This window comes from Pristiophorus japonicus, chromosome 21 (genome assembly GCF_044704955.1).
Source record: "Pristiophorus japonicus isolate sPriJap1 chromosome 21, sPriJap1.hap1, whole genome shotgun sequence".
Classification (NCBI taxonomy): Eukaryota; Metazoa; Chordata; class Chondrichthyes; family Pristiophoridae; genus Pristiophorus; species Pristiophorus japonicus.
This window is the reverse complement of record NC_091997.1, coordinates 27,593,059-27,605,282: the sequence shown is the minus strand read 5'-3', so window position 1 is coordinate 27,605,282 and position 12,224 is coordinate 27,593,059. Positions and strand designations below refer to the sequence as shown.

General features: G+C 46.7%; 1 protein-coding gene across 1 annotated transcript in view; it reads right to left on the bottom strand.

The window, feature by feature from the left end:
- The window catches only part of fam171a2a (family with sequence similarity 171 member A2a), a 353,443-nt gene that overhangs the window by 111,370 nt on the left and 229,849 nt on the right, over window positions 1-12,224 (bottom strand). The window lies entirely within an intron of this gene.

The following is a 12,224-nucleotide window of genomic DNA, read 5'->3' as shown; positions in this document are numbered from 1 at the left end:
TAAACCCCAGCAGTAGACAGCCCACGAGGAGAAATAATATCATGTTCCCACTTGTACTTGTACTTCCAATACTGCATTGGCCAAGACTAACACAGCGCGGCCCCGACCTACAAGGGAATATTGATGGCAGGTCAAGGCCTTAAAAGGAGCAAAGCACTCGGTGGAGCAGCGCGAGCTGGTGCAGGAGGGCAATGGCAGAAAAGAGGGCGACTGGATTGGACGTCACCATAATCCCGGTCGCTGATTGGTGCATGGACAGGTACAGCGGTGAGGTCGGGGTGAAGGAGCGGCGAGAGATTGTAGAGTGATGTGATCGGGGCCCAGGAGAGGCGCGAGTTCAGGGGCCCAGGGGCAGCACGAGCCAGCCCACACTGCGATATGTGTGCGCACTAGGTCCGTGCAGCAGAGCTGGTCTCCAGTCTTCTTGGTTGATCCTTGCCGCTGGACCAAGACCTAGCTCTGCAACAGCCACCACACGTTAAAAAAATCCACGCACAGGCATCTTCCACCCTTCCATATGTAGTTCGGGACTTGAAATATTAGGTTCTTCATTGAAACGCCTGCAAACTCATCCCTTTTTGGCGTGGAAGCAAGTCATCCTCGTTTTGAAGGATCACCCAAGAAGATTTATAAGCAGTGTAACCAAAGTGAACACCATGAACCTGGTAGAGAGCTGTAGAAGTGAAACGATCAATAACAATGAAATGAAAGAAATGATTTTCTCAGAGTGCTCACTATATTGACACTTCATTATTTTAAAATGAAATGTCCTGGATTAAATTTGCACGTTATCCTGATCAATTTTCTATACAATGACGCCATTGGGTTTCATATGTGTCTACAGTGAGGTCTCCTGAACCCAGGAGAAGAAGATGCTCCAGATTTAATTGGAGCTTCAGTCTACAATATTGTTACTGGGGCTTCAGTTAAACAATGGTGAGTGCGAGGGTGTATCCTTAGTACGAGAAAAGCCAACTCTGGGAAAAGCCAACTCTGGGAAAAGCCAGTACACAAGACTGAGGAAAAGAGGGAGCCAGCTAAGTGGGTATGGAGGCAACAGGTGAATATGTTGTTAGGAAGTGTGGGAAGCGCTCCCGGCCCAGCTCTTTAGCTCGGGGGTTTCCCATGCTAATGCCCTAAGAGAGGTGTACAACGTTTCCCTTAGCGCTGCAATCTTGATAGCCGCTTAATGACCGCCGCGGACACGATGGGCCGAAATGGCCTCCTTCCGTTCTGTAAATTTCTATGAGTCTAAGAGATATACAGTTGTGAGCCGAGTGATCTGGTAATGCGCAGTGTGATTGTTAAACCTTTATTATTAAATCAACGAGTTCTTAATAGCAATGTGTTGCTATGAATTCTTAAGCAAAGAACCCATGAAGCAAATACATTACAGTAGAAGGTGAGAGGGTGGTGAGGTGGAATTGAACTATAAAGAGGGGGCAGGCATTTTGGGCCGAATAAGCTTTTCCTGTTACTAAATATTCTTAAAATACTTATACATGAAGAAATCTCCTGGATAAAAAGCAAGTCTTCTGGTGTTCTTCATTCTTTAGATATTTCAAATATCACTGTTGAATTAAGTCTGTGGCATGTTCAGTTTATCCCCTTTGACCTCTGCACTTTGCACCTTGGGTTCTGGTACTTTATAACCAGGAATCCCGGGGAAGGGCAGAGGTCAGTGCAGTGCACGCACAAAGTTCCATTTCCTCAGCTCATCCCCTACTCCATGAATTTAAATAGAGACACAGTGAATGCTGCCAGGGTCATGAATATTCCTTAAGATAGTCACCAAAAAAATCCAATCTGGATTTCAGAAGAAACCTCTTTACCCAGAGAGTGGTGAGAATGTGGATGTTATGTGTTGTCCAGGTACATTAAATGTATAAGTACAATGGTGCGCCACAGAGGGCGCTGTGGTGGGAGACCTGAAAGTACCTGCAAGACAGAGTATAAAAGGCTGCCCACCACACCTGAGAGGCACTCTGGAGTCAGACAATAAAGGACTAAGGTCACAGCAGTTAATACAACACCAGACCGTGTGGAGTCAACCTTGCCAAGGGGCCATTCTTTGCGAACATGGTGCGATGGTGAGCTTTAGCTGGGCCAGTTTGAGAGTGGGGACCATCGCAGCTATGCTCAATCCTGTCTTTGTCATCCGTCACCCCCTCCCACCTCCTGCCCACACACACACACACACACACACACACTTTCCAGCGAGTTACTGGGCCAGGAACAGCAACCTCCAGAATTCCTCTCTCCAGCTCAATGCTGCTGCGGACAGCTGTGGCAACATTTAAAGCTGCAGTTGGCTCGGACCAGGCTGGTTGGTGGCTCATTCCACAGAAGGACATCTCTTGTACACGGTCCTCGGTGCATCAGGAAACCTCCACTAATGGGTTTGTATATTTTAAAAGGGATGCCGCTGCCTATTGGAGTGTTCTTGGGCAAGCTCGCACGGTGCCCCTATTCCTTTAACCTTCCCCAGCCCGACAACCTTTTGAGATCTCCGCACTCTTCCAGTTCTGCCCTTCAGCTGCCTCGGTGTTGAGCTCTGGAATTCCCTCCCTAAACCTCTCCGTCTCTCGAGCTCTCTCTCCTCCATTAAGGTGATGCTTAAAACCTACCTGTTTGACCAAGCATTTGGTCACCTGCGGTAATATCTCTGTGCGGCTCGCTGTCAAATTGTGTTTGGTAATCGCTCCTGTGAAGTGACTTGGGATTTTTTCCTGTACTAAAAGCTGCCATATAAATGGAAGTTTTTGTTATATAAATGAGGGTCAGTTACAGGGAGCTTGAGCAGCTTGGGAGGAGGTTGAGCAGTTCAGCACATGAAGATAAAAGGCAGAGAAAAGATGACAAAAAATGGGGAACCGAAAAATTCCCCAAGGAGAAAATAAAGTAGCAACACAAATCTACAGCAGCCTAGCAGGATCTTACAGGCCCAGCACAGCCTGCTCAACAGACTTGACCAGATGATGAAGCTCCAATACTGGCAGCTTCTGTCAAAAACATGAGGTTCATCCCAAATAATTAAGGCTTGATCTGATTGAGGTGTTTAAGATTATCAAAGGAGTTAATAGGGTCGATGATGAGAGAGAGATAAACTATTTCCTTTGGTGGGGGGAATTACAGAACAAGGGGGCATAACCTTACAATTAAGAGCCAGGCCGATCAGGGTGATGTCGGGAAGCACTTCTTCACACAAAGGGTAGAGGAAATCTGGAACTCTCTCCCCAAAAAGCTGTCGAGGTTGGGGGTCAATTTAAAATGCCAAAACTGAGATTGATAGTGTTTTGTTAGGCGAGGGTATTCAGGATTATGGTAACAAGGCGGGTAGGTGGAGTTAAGATACAGATCAGCCGTGATCTAATTGAATGGTGGAACATTCTGTACTGGTATGGACACGATGGGCCGACTGGCCTCCGTCTATACCATAATCTTTCTATGAACAAGCTTGAGGGGCTGAATGGCCTCCTCCTGTTCCTATGTTCCAAACTGCTTGGCTATCGAAAGTCAGCATCAATTGATTAGACATTCCTGTTGCTGTGAGGATAACATACCCGGAGTGGAGGAATTCCCTCCCATTTCCCTGCTGGCAGATAGCTCAGATATACATGGACGACCAGCTGCTACTGCCCGTGATAATTATACTAATCATGGCCCGGCCCCACTGGAGACGGCCAAACTGCTTTCGTACCCAAGAATCCGACTGCAGCAATTAAAAATGCAGAGATTCAGGATGAAATCACAACAGGACGTCCTTTATCAAAACCAAATTCGATTAATCGACAATGAGCTATATTTAGCCTCAAAGAAGCTCCGTTCCAGAGGCAGTAACCCCAAGGTTTGCCCTGCGTGCCTTGCGTCAAACAACAGCATTTCGCTCCAGAGTGACACTCTCTGAATGAAAGACATAAACATCAGAGGCAGCGAGCAGCCAGAATGACACACTGTGGTCATTAACAGGGAATTTGAAAAGCAGAGTTGAATGCTACTGTCAGTGCAGCCTGTACCCAGTGCCTTACTGACAGATTCTACATCACAGTCAACAGGGCTTCAGACTGTCGGCTCACTGTACACAACACGGCTCTGTTGCCAAGGCAACTGGCTAATGTGGAACTGAAGACATTTCCAGAGTTGGTGTTATCCCCCCCCACTTCCTTAATGAGAGTCCCTGCTCCTGGTTATTGTCCTGTGACTGCCACCAGAAGCTGTATCTATGGGGACAATGGGTGAGGAAAGGATTGGGTTTTGGTTGCGACGACTTCCATCTTTGAACAGCCTCATGATGCTCATTGGCTATACCACTCGGGCCAGGCAACTGAGGGCCACAGGCACCCACCGAAGCATAGACTTCAGATACAGCACTCAGTACAAATTGAAGGGCCAGGGCAGCACCTACATGCTAATGGCTATAAGAACATAAGAAATAGGAGCAGGAGTAGGCCATTTGGCTCCTCGAACTTGCTCCGCCATTCAATAAGATCATGGCTGATCTGATCATGGACTCAGCTCCACTTTCCTGCCTGCTCCCCATAACCCTTATCGCTTAAAAATCTGTCTATCTCCGCCTTAAATATATTCAATGATCCAGCCTCCACAGTTCTCTGGGGCAGAGAATTCCACAGATTTACAACCCTCCGAGAGAAGAAATTCCTCCTCATCTCCGTTTTAAATGGGCAGCCCCTTATTGTGAGACTATGTCTCCTAGTTTTAGTTTCCCCTATAAGTGGAAATATCCTCTCTGCATCCACCTTGTCGAGCCCCCTCATTATCTTATGTTTCAATAAGATCACCTCTCATTCTTCTGAACTCCAATGTGTATAGGCCCTACCTACTCAAGCTATGTCAATCCCTCATCTCTAGAATCAACCTAGTGAATCTTCTCTGAACAGTCTCCAATGCAAGTATATCCTTCCTTAAATACAGAGACCAAAACTGTGCGCAGTACTCCAGGTGTGGCCTCACCGATACCCTGTACAGTTGTAGCAGGACTTCTCTGCTTTTATACTCTATCTCCCTTGCAATAAAGGCCAACATTCCATATGGCTTCCTGATCACTTGCTATACCTGCATACTAACTTTTTGTGTTTCCTGCACAAGGACCACAGGTCCCTCTGCACTGGAACACTTTGCAATTTTTCTCCATTTAAATCATAATTTGCTTTTCTATTTTTTCTGCCATGATTCCATCAACCTTTCTGGCTGCCCAATCTGGCAGGCATAGTTCCTAAGCCTCAACACTCCAAGGACTCTGCTGCAAGCAGTGACATTAGCCTAGGGGAAGGAAGCGTTACATCACCAGATGATACATCTACTGCAAAGCAAGTTTCTTAAGACTGCTTAAATCACGATGACTGCCCTTTGAACACAAGAGTCATATAGCGTACAACATTTCAGCAGAAAGATTTTTAAGCTCCAATATATAGCATAGATGGCCATGAGGGGATCTTATGACATTACGGGGGTTAAATAGATCTTGGGCATTAGCACAAAATGGGCAATAGCAAATTGTTATTCCAATTTTATTGTCTTTCTATCCGTGGTCGCCCAAGTCCAATTTTACCTACTGCGGACTCATGACATTTAATTGGAGACCGATGTTTGTACAATAGACAGAATTTTTATTTTAAATCTGCCATCCAAAGAAGAGCAAGCTGAGAAGTGATAATCGAGGGGACCTCCCACCATATGTGTACCAGGTCATTGGTCCAGGCCTCTGGATTACTAGTCCAGTAACAGAACCACTACGCTGCCATATCCCATTAAAATATGCGCAGCCCTTTGGGCCAAGCAGCAGCGGACAGTGCAGCTCGTCAGGACGGGATTGAACCTGCGACCGTGGCGTTATCAGCACCTGAGCTAACTGACCAGCATTTGCTCCGAGGAAGGCAGTCCGCACCGCTTGGTGCTTCCAAAGTTGCTGACACTGCCTGTGCATGCAATCAGCTTAACCAAATATGGCTTCTTCATATGAAGAAAGGTTTAGCAGGTTGGGCCTCTACTCATTGGAGTTTAGAAGAATGAGAGATGATCTTATTGAAACATATAAGATTCTGAGGGGGCTTGAAAGGGTAAATGCAGAGAGGATATTTCCCCTCATGGGGGAATCTAGAACTAGGGGAGCATAGTTTCAGAAGAAGGGGCCTCCCATTCAAAACAGAAATGAGGAAGAATTTATTCTAACAGGTGGTGTGAATCTTTGGAATTCTCTATCCCAGAGAGCTGTGCAGGCTGGGTCATTGAATATATTTAAGGTGGAAATACAGATTTTTGAAGGATAAGCGAGTCAAGGGTTAGCGGGGGTCGGGCGGGGAAGTGGAGCTGAGGCCAGGATCAGATCAGCCATGATCTTATTGAAAGGCGGAGCAGGCTCGAGGGGCCAGATGGCTGCCTCCTGCTCCTATTTCTTATGTTCTGCTCTTTTAAAGGAATACTCCAGGATATGGGCTTGCCCGGGCTTTACCTTGAAGTATCAATCCAAGAGCCAGGAGTCGCAATGGTGCAGAACATCCAGGCAATTTTCTGCTCCTGACCCACCCAGTCTATCCACATCTGGAATTTGCTTTATCGCAATGCTAAAGTTTCACTGATTTACACAAATGTGTAACGTGCTTCTTATTGCAATCATATGGCGGGGGGGTGGGGAAAGGGGAAAATCGCTATGGAAACAGACTTGTTGGTAGGATCCACAAAATCTTCAGCAACCCCTCCCACCCTCCCAACATTCCAGATGACACTCGGCCCGTGTTTGCCCCATCGGCCTTGCGCTTGCTGAGTGGGCAGTGTACAAATCCCACCGATCGAGAGCCTCCTCGGGGGGAGCCAAAATCCTTTGTAACCCCAGGCACGTCCATGACATCACTGAAATATCTTCAGCAGTCTCGACCAGCAACTGGTTTGCTTAAAAATAGTTCTCTGCATTGAACACATCTCTCGCTACACTTGAGCAATCGAGCCATGAAGCCCGGTTGTCCAGCTTATCACGGGCACCTGTCTCTCTGCAATCATTACCATGGTAACTAGATTCTGAGGGGGATTGGCAGGGTAGATGCCGAGAGGTTGCTTCCCCTGGCTGGAATGTCTAGAACTACGGAGCACAGTCTCAGTATAAGGGGTCGGCCATTTGATACAGAGATGAGGAGTAATTCCTTCACTCAGAGGGTTGTGAATCTTTACAATTCTCTGCCCCAGAGGGCTGTGGATGCTGAGTCTCTGAATATGTTCAACGCTGAGATAGATTGATTTTTGGGGTCTAGGGGAATCAAGGGATATGGGGATCAGGCGGGAAAGTGGAGTTGAGGTCGATGATCAGCCATGATCTTTTGAATGGCGGAGCAGGCTCGATGGGCTGTATGGCCTATACCTGTTCCTAATTCTTCTGTTCTTATTTGACCGGAAAGTTTAGAGTGCCTTCATTTTAAAAAAAGCTGCAGCTCTCTTGCTTTTTTCCCATTGGCTTCCCAACGGAGCGATGTCACGGGGCCGTGCCCTGCAACCGAAGAACGTTTGAAAACCGTCAGACGCCTTATTGGCCTCGGATGATTTTCGAGCATCCCGGGCCAGTCGCCTAAAACAGGCGTTCGGTCCCTTGCGTATGCTAATGAGGAGCCTAGCGCCGGTGTTAGGACCCTGCCCCGGGGAAATTTGGCTGTCCAGGCATCCGGCCTGCTCCGCTCAGGTTTTGCTGCCGTCGATCCGGCCTAACCAGCAGCCACCACCAAACAAAGTAGTACTTTTTTTTTAAACTGAGGAGCACTCCAGCACTCCTGGTGGCCACGAGCAGTCCAAAGTGAATGGCAAATTTGGTTATGTGGCTCTCTGTCCCATCGTCCAAGTTGTTAAAAAATAGTTGAGGCCCCAGCACAGATCCCTGGGGGACATCACTCGTCACATCCTGCCAATTAGAGTAGCTGCCCATTGTCCCTCCTCTCTGTCTTCTGCCGCGAAGCCAATTTCCGAACCAGGTCAATAATTTGCCGACAGGTCCATGGGCTTCTTCCTTCTGCCGCTGCCGGTGGGGTAAGCGGTCCAAAAATGGAATCCTCCGAAGGGCAAGCTGCCTGTGGAGGTGTGACAGGCACCAGCAGCTCACACTCATACTGACACGTGCAATGGGAATTGGTGTTCGTGGGAGCACAGAAAAACTACTGGTTTAAAAGAGCGTTATGATTTACGATGGGAAAGGTCCACTGGGATTTTAGTTTAACACAAGAGGACTTAAGAAATGATTCCAATTGTGCAGCGGCAACACAGTTTCAAGGAGGGCAGCCTTGATAATTTTTTTAAAACACTGGCATTTATACAGCGCCTTTCACATCCTTGGGGTGTCCGAAAGTATGAACCAGTCAAGAGACCAATTCCCATTTCCTTTGCAGCCTGTGTCACAATGTAGGTGACAGCACTGGACTGTAGGTACGCTGGCCTTTTGCACATCCCTGATTTTCGTCGCCTCACCTTTGGTGGCCGTGCCTTCAGCTGCCTGGGCTCTAAGCTCTGGAACTCCCTCCCTAAACCTCCCCACCTCTCTCTCCTCCTTTAAGGTGCTCCTTAAAACCCAGCTCTTTGACCGAGCTTTTGGTCACCTTTCTTCCTCGTCTCTCTTTGTGCGGCTCAGTTTCAAATTTCTTGTCAGATAACGTTCCTGTGAAGTGCCTCGAGTTATTTTTATTACTTTAAAGGCGCTATAAAAATACAAGTTGTTGTTGTACTACCCAAACCAAGTTATTATTTAAATGGAGAAAGTCTGCAAAGTGCAGCAGTACAGCGGGACCTGGGAGTCCTGATGCATGAAACACAAAAGGATAGTATGCAGGTACAGCAAATGATCAGGACGGCCAATGGAATCTTGGCCTTTATTGCAAAGGGGATGGAGTATCAAAGCAGGGAAGTCTTGCTACTGTTATACAGGGTATTGGTGAGGCCACACCTGGAGTACTGCGTACAGCTTTTGGTTTCCATATTTAAGAAAGGATATGCTTGCTTTGGAGGCAGTTCGGAGAAGGTTCACAAGGTTGATTCCGGAGATGAGGGGGTTGACTTAGAGGAAAGCTTGAGAAAGTTGGGCCTCTACTCATTGGAAATCAGAAAAATGAGAGATGACCTTATCGAAACGTATAAGATTATGAGGCGGCTTGACAAGGTGGATGCAGAGAGGATGTTTCCACTGATGGGGGAGACTAGAACTAGAGGGCATGATCTTAGAATAAGGGACCGCCCATTTAAAACTGAGATGAGGAGAAATTTCTTCTCTCAGAGGGTTGTGGATCTGTGGAATTTGCTGCCTCAGAGAGCTGTGGAAGCTGGGTCATTGAATATATTTAAGACAGAAATAGACAGTTTCTTAACCGATAAGGGGATAAGGGGTTATGGGGAGTGGGCAAGGAAGTGGAGCTGAGTCCATGATCAGATCAGCCATGATCTTATTGAATGGCGGGGCAAGTTCGAGGAGCCAAATGGCCTACTCCTGCTCCTATTTCTTATGTTCTTATGGTCTTTTATTCAAAGGACCGATTTTCCCGCGTAGAAGTGTTTTGTCAGTTGAGGGGACAGCCTGTTGTTCCAGAAGCACAGTTTGATGCCTGTGCGATGGGAAAAGTCTTTTGGCCCTGAACGTGTGGCTGGAGGCTTCACGCAGGGAAATGCCTCCGACCCATAAATAAAATGCCCGTGTATCTGGTGGTCTGGGAGGTCCGGAGACCCGCGGTTCTGGGTCTCTCCGGGTACGCGTGGGTAAAGCCCTACGTATCTCAGGGGCGCAGACGGTTCGCAAACACCCCTGGAGTCAAATGGGCCGGCCCAACGAATGACGAAAGGAGATCGCCATTCACGTTTCTGGGGATTTCGTATGTACGGAAACCCCATAAACATGAATGGCAATACCCCCAAAATTACCTCTACACTTCAAATAAAATGTCACATTTAAAATGGCATTTACTTAAGTATTTAAATCAAAACATTTTGTTTTTGAAAAATAAATTTACATGTTTCCCCTCTCCCCAACACTCAGAGCCTGTTTCTTTCTTTTTTTCTCTTTTTCTCTAATGGCAGTTGTTCATTATCCCACCATTCTCACCTTATCTTGACTAATGTTTTTCTAACTCCTGGCATTACCATTTGAATTTGGCCCATCATCCCCTTTGCCTCTCTAATCTCTCCTGCCTTCCACCCCATCACCGACCTTCCCTTTTGTTCTTTCTTCCCCTCCCCCTTTCAGTGCTGGTTAAGAATCTGTTCTTTTCGAACACTCTCCAGTTCTGACGAAGGGTCATCGACCCGAAACGTTAACTCTGCTTCCTCTCCCCAGATCCTGCCTGACCCGCTGAGATTTCCAGCATTTTCTGTTTTTATTCCAGATCCCAGCATCCGCAGTATTTTGCTTTTGTAAAAATAAACTTACCATATTTCACAGGTTTTTAAATGTATCCTTAATATTTCTTTTTTTTTTCAACCCTTATGCTGGCAAAAGCAAGCCCTACACCTGCTTTTACCAGGAGTAAGAATTTCACGGGCATTCGCTGGGCAGAAGCTGGGCAAAGAGTCCAACTCATCGCCCGCGGCTGCCCTTTTCCCGGGGATTTGTGTGATCTGTGACAGATCGCAAGTTCCAGGTTTTAGCGCACGCCTAAACCCGGAACTGGCGCGGCCCCTATGGGCACGTGCACCCCGGTACTCGCCCAGAGGCCGCAAATGACAGTCCGATGTGTTCCAGTGGGACATTTTGCAGAGTGCATTTTATTTGAGCTCCTACAAATGTAAAAATAAATTTAGCAACAGACGCGGCCAGTGACGTGAGGATGTTGCGTAATCTTCACTTTCCAGACTATAATAAAGTGTGTGAGGTAAAGCACAAGCTAATTTGTTTTTCTGACCTTCCCATCACTCCCCCTGAGTCTGTTTCCAGCACCCTGTAACTGTAAATATTTAAGCAACTACTTGCACTGGAATAAGTTCATAAGCTACAAAGAGAAATTAAGCTACAATGTTATTCAAATGAATGAAGTGACCTTAATGCTTCTACAGATCTTCAGATGGTGTCTGTTGAGCATTTGTTTAACCAGATTTCAATCTGATGACCTACAGAACATGAGAGGTCGAGCTAGACCTCTGCTCGATCGTTAAAAACTGCAAGACTCACAACATCCTCTTCATTCTTTAGAACTGACCAGGTCGCGAGGGATCGGAAAATTCACATGAGTGATAATAATTGTGACTGATGGAGAGAGTGCCGCACTTTCAGCAGCTCCAGTAAGAGAGAAAAGAAATGTGCACAGATGCCCCCAAGACCATCTGAAGATCCTGGAACACATGACTAACCAGCACTCCTGGGTTTTACCAACGCCGCATAAATGTGTCAAAGTCAGGGAGAGGTCAGAACAACAAAAAAAAAAGGCCAAACAGCAAAATATGGACCTGAAATACTCACCCCAGTCACACTTGACAAAGAGAGGCTGCGATTGTGGAAAGCCCCATCGCACATTATTGATCCAAAGGCACATCTGGGAATGTGCAATTATTTCCATGAGTAATGCATTTCCGCGCAGATCCCCAGGCGGGTCAGTTGGTAAAGTCAGTGCCCAGGAAACACTGCAACCAGGGAGATCCAAGCGTTTGATTTGTGATGTCTGCTGAGATGGCACTGGGAAAAGCTAAGATTGGGCTCCACACTCGGGCTGGTTGGAGAGGGAATCGTTAGGGTTCCGACTGTTGTTTTCATCCAAATGAATGAAGTGACCTTAATGCTTCAGATGATGTCTGTTGGGCATTTGTTTAACCCAATTTCAATCTGGTGACCTACAGAACGAGGGGTATTCAACATTCAGGAAGGATAGACAGAAAGGAAAAGGAGGTGGAGTAGTGTTGCTGGTTAAAGAGGAAATTATTGCAATAGTAAGAAAGGACATTAGCTTGGATAATGTGGAATCTGTATGGGTAGAGCTGCGGAATACCAAAGGACAGAAAACGCTAGTGGGAGTTGTGTACAGACCACCAAACAGTAGTAGTGAGGTTGGGATGGCATCAAAGAAGAAATTAGGGATGCGTGCAATAAAGGTACAGCCGTTATCATAGGCAACTTTAATCTATATATAGATTGGGTCAACCAAGTTGAAGGAGGATTTCATGGACTGTATTAGGGATGGCTTTCTAGACCAATATGTCGAGGAACCAACTACACAGCTGGCCATCCTAGACTGGGTGCTGTGTAATGAGAAAGGACTAAT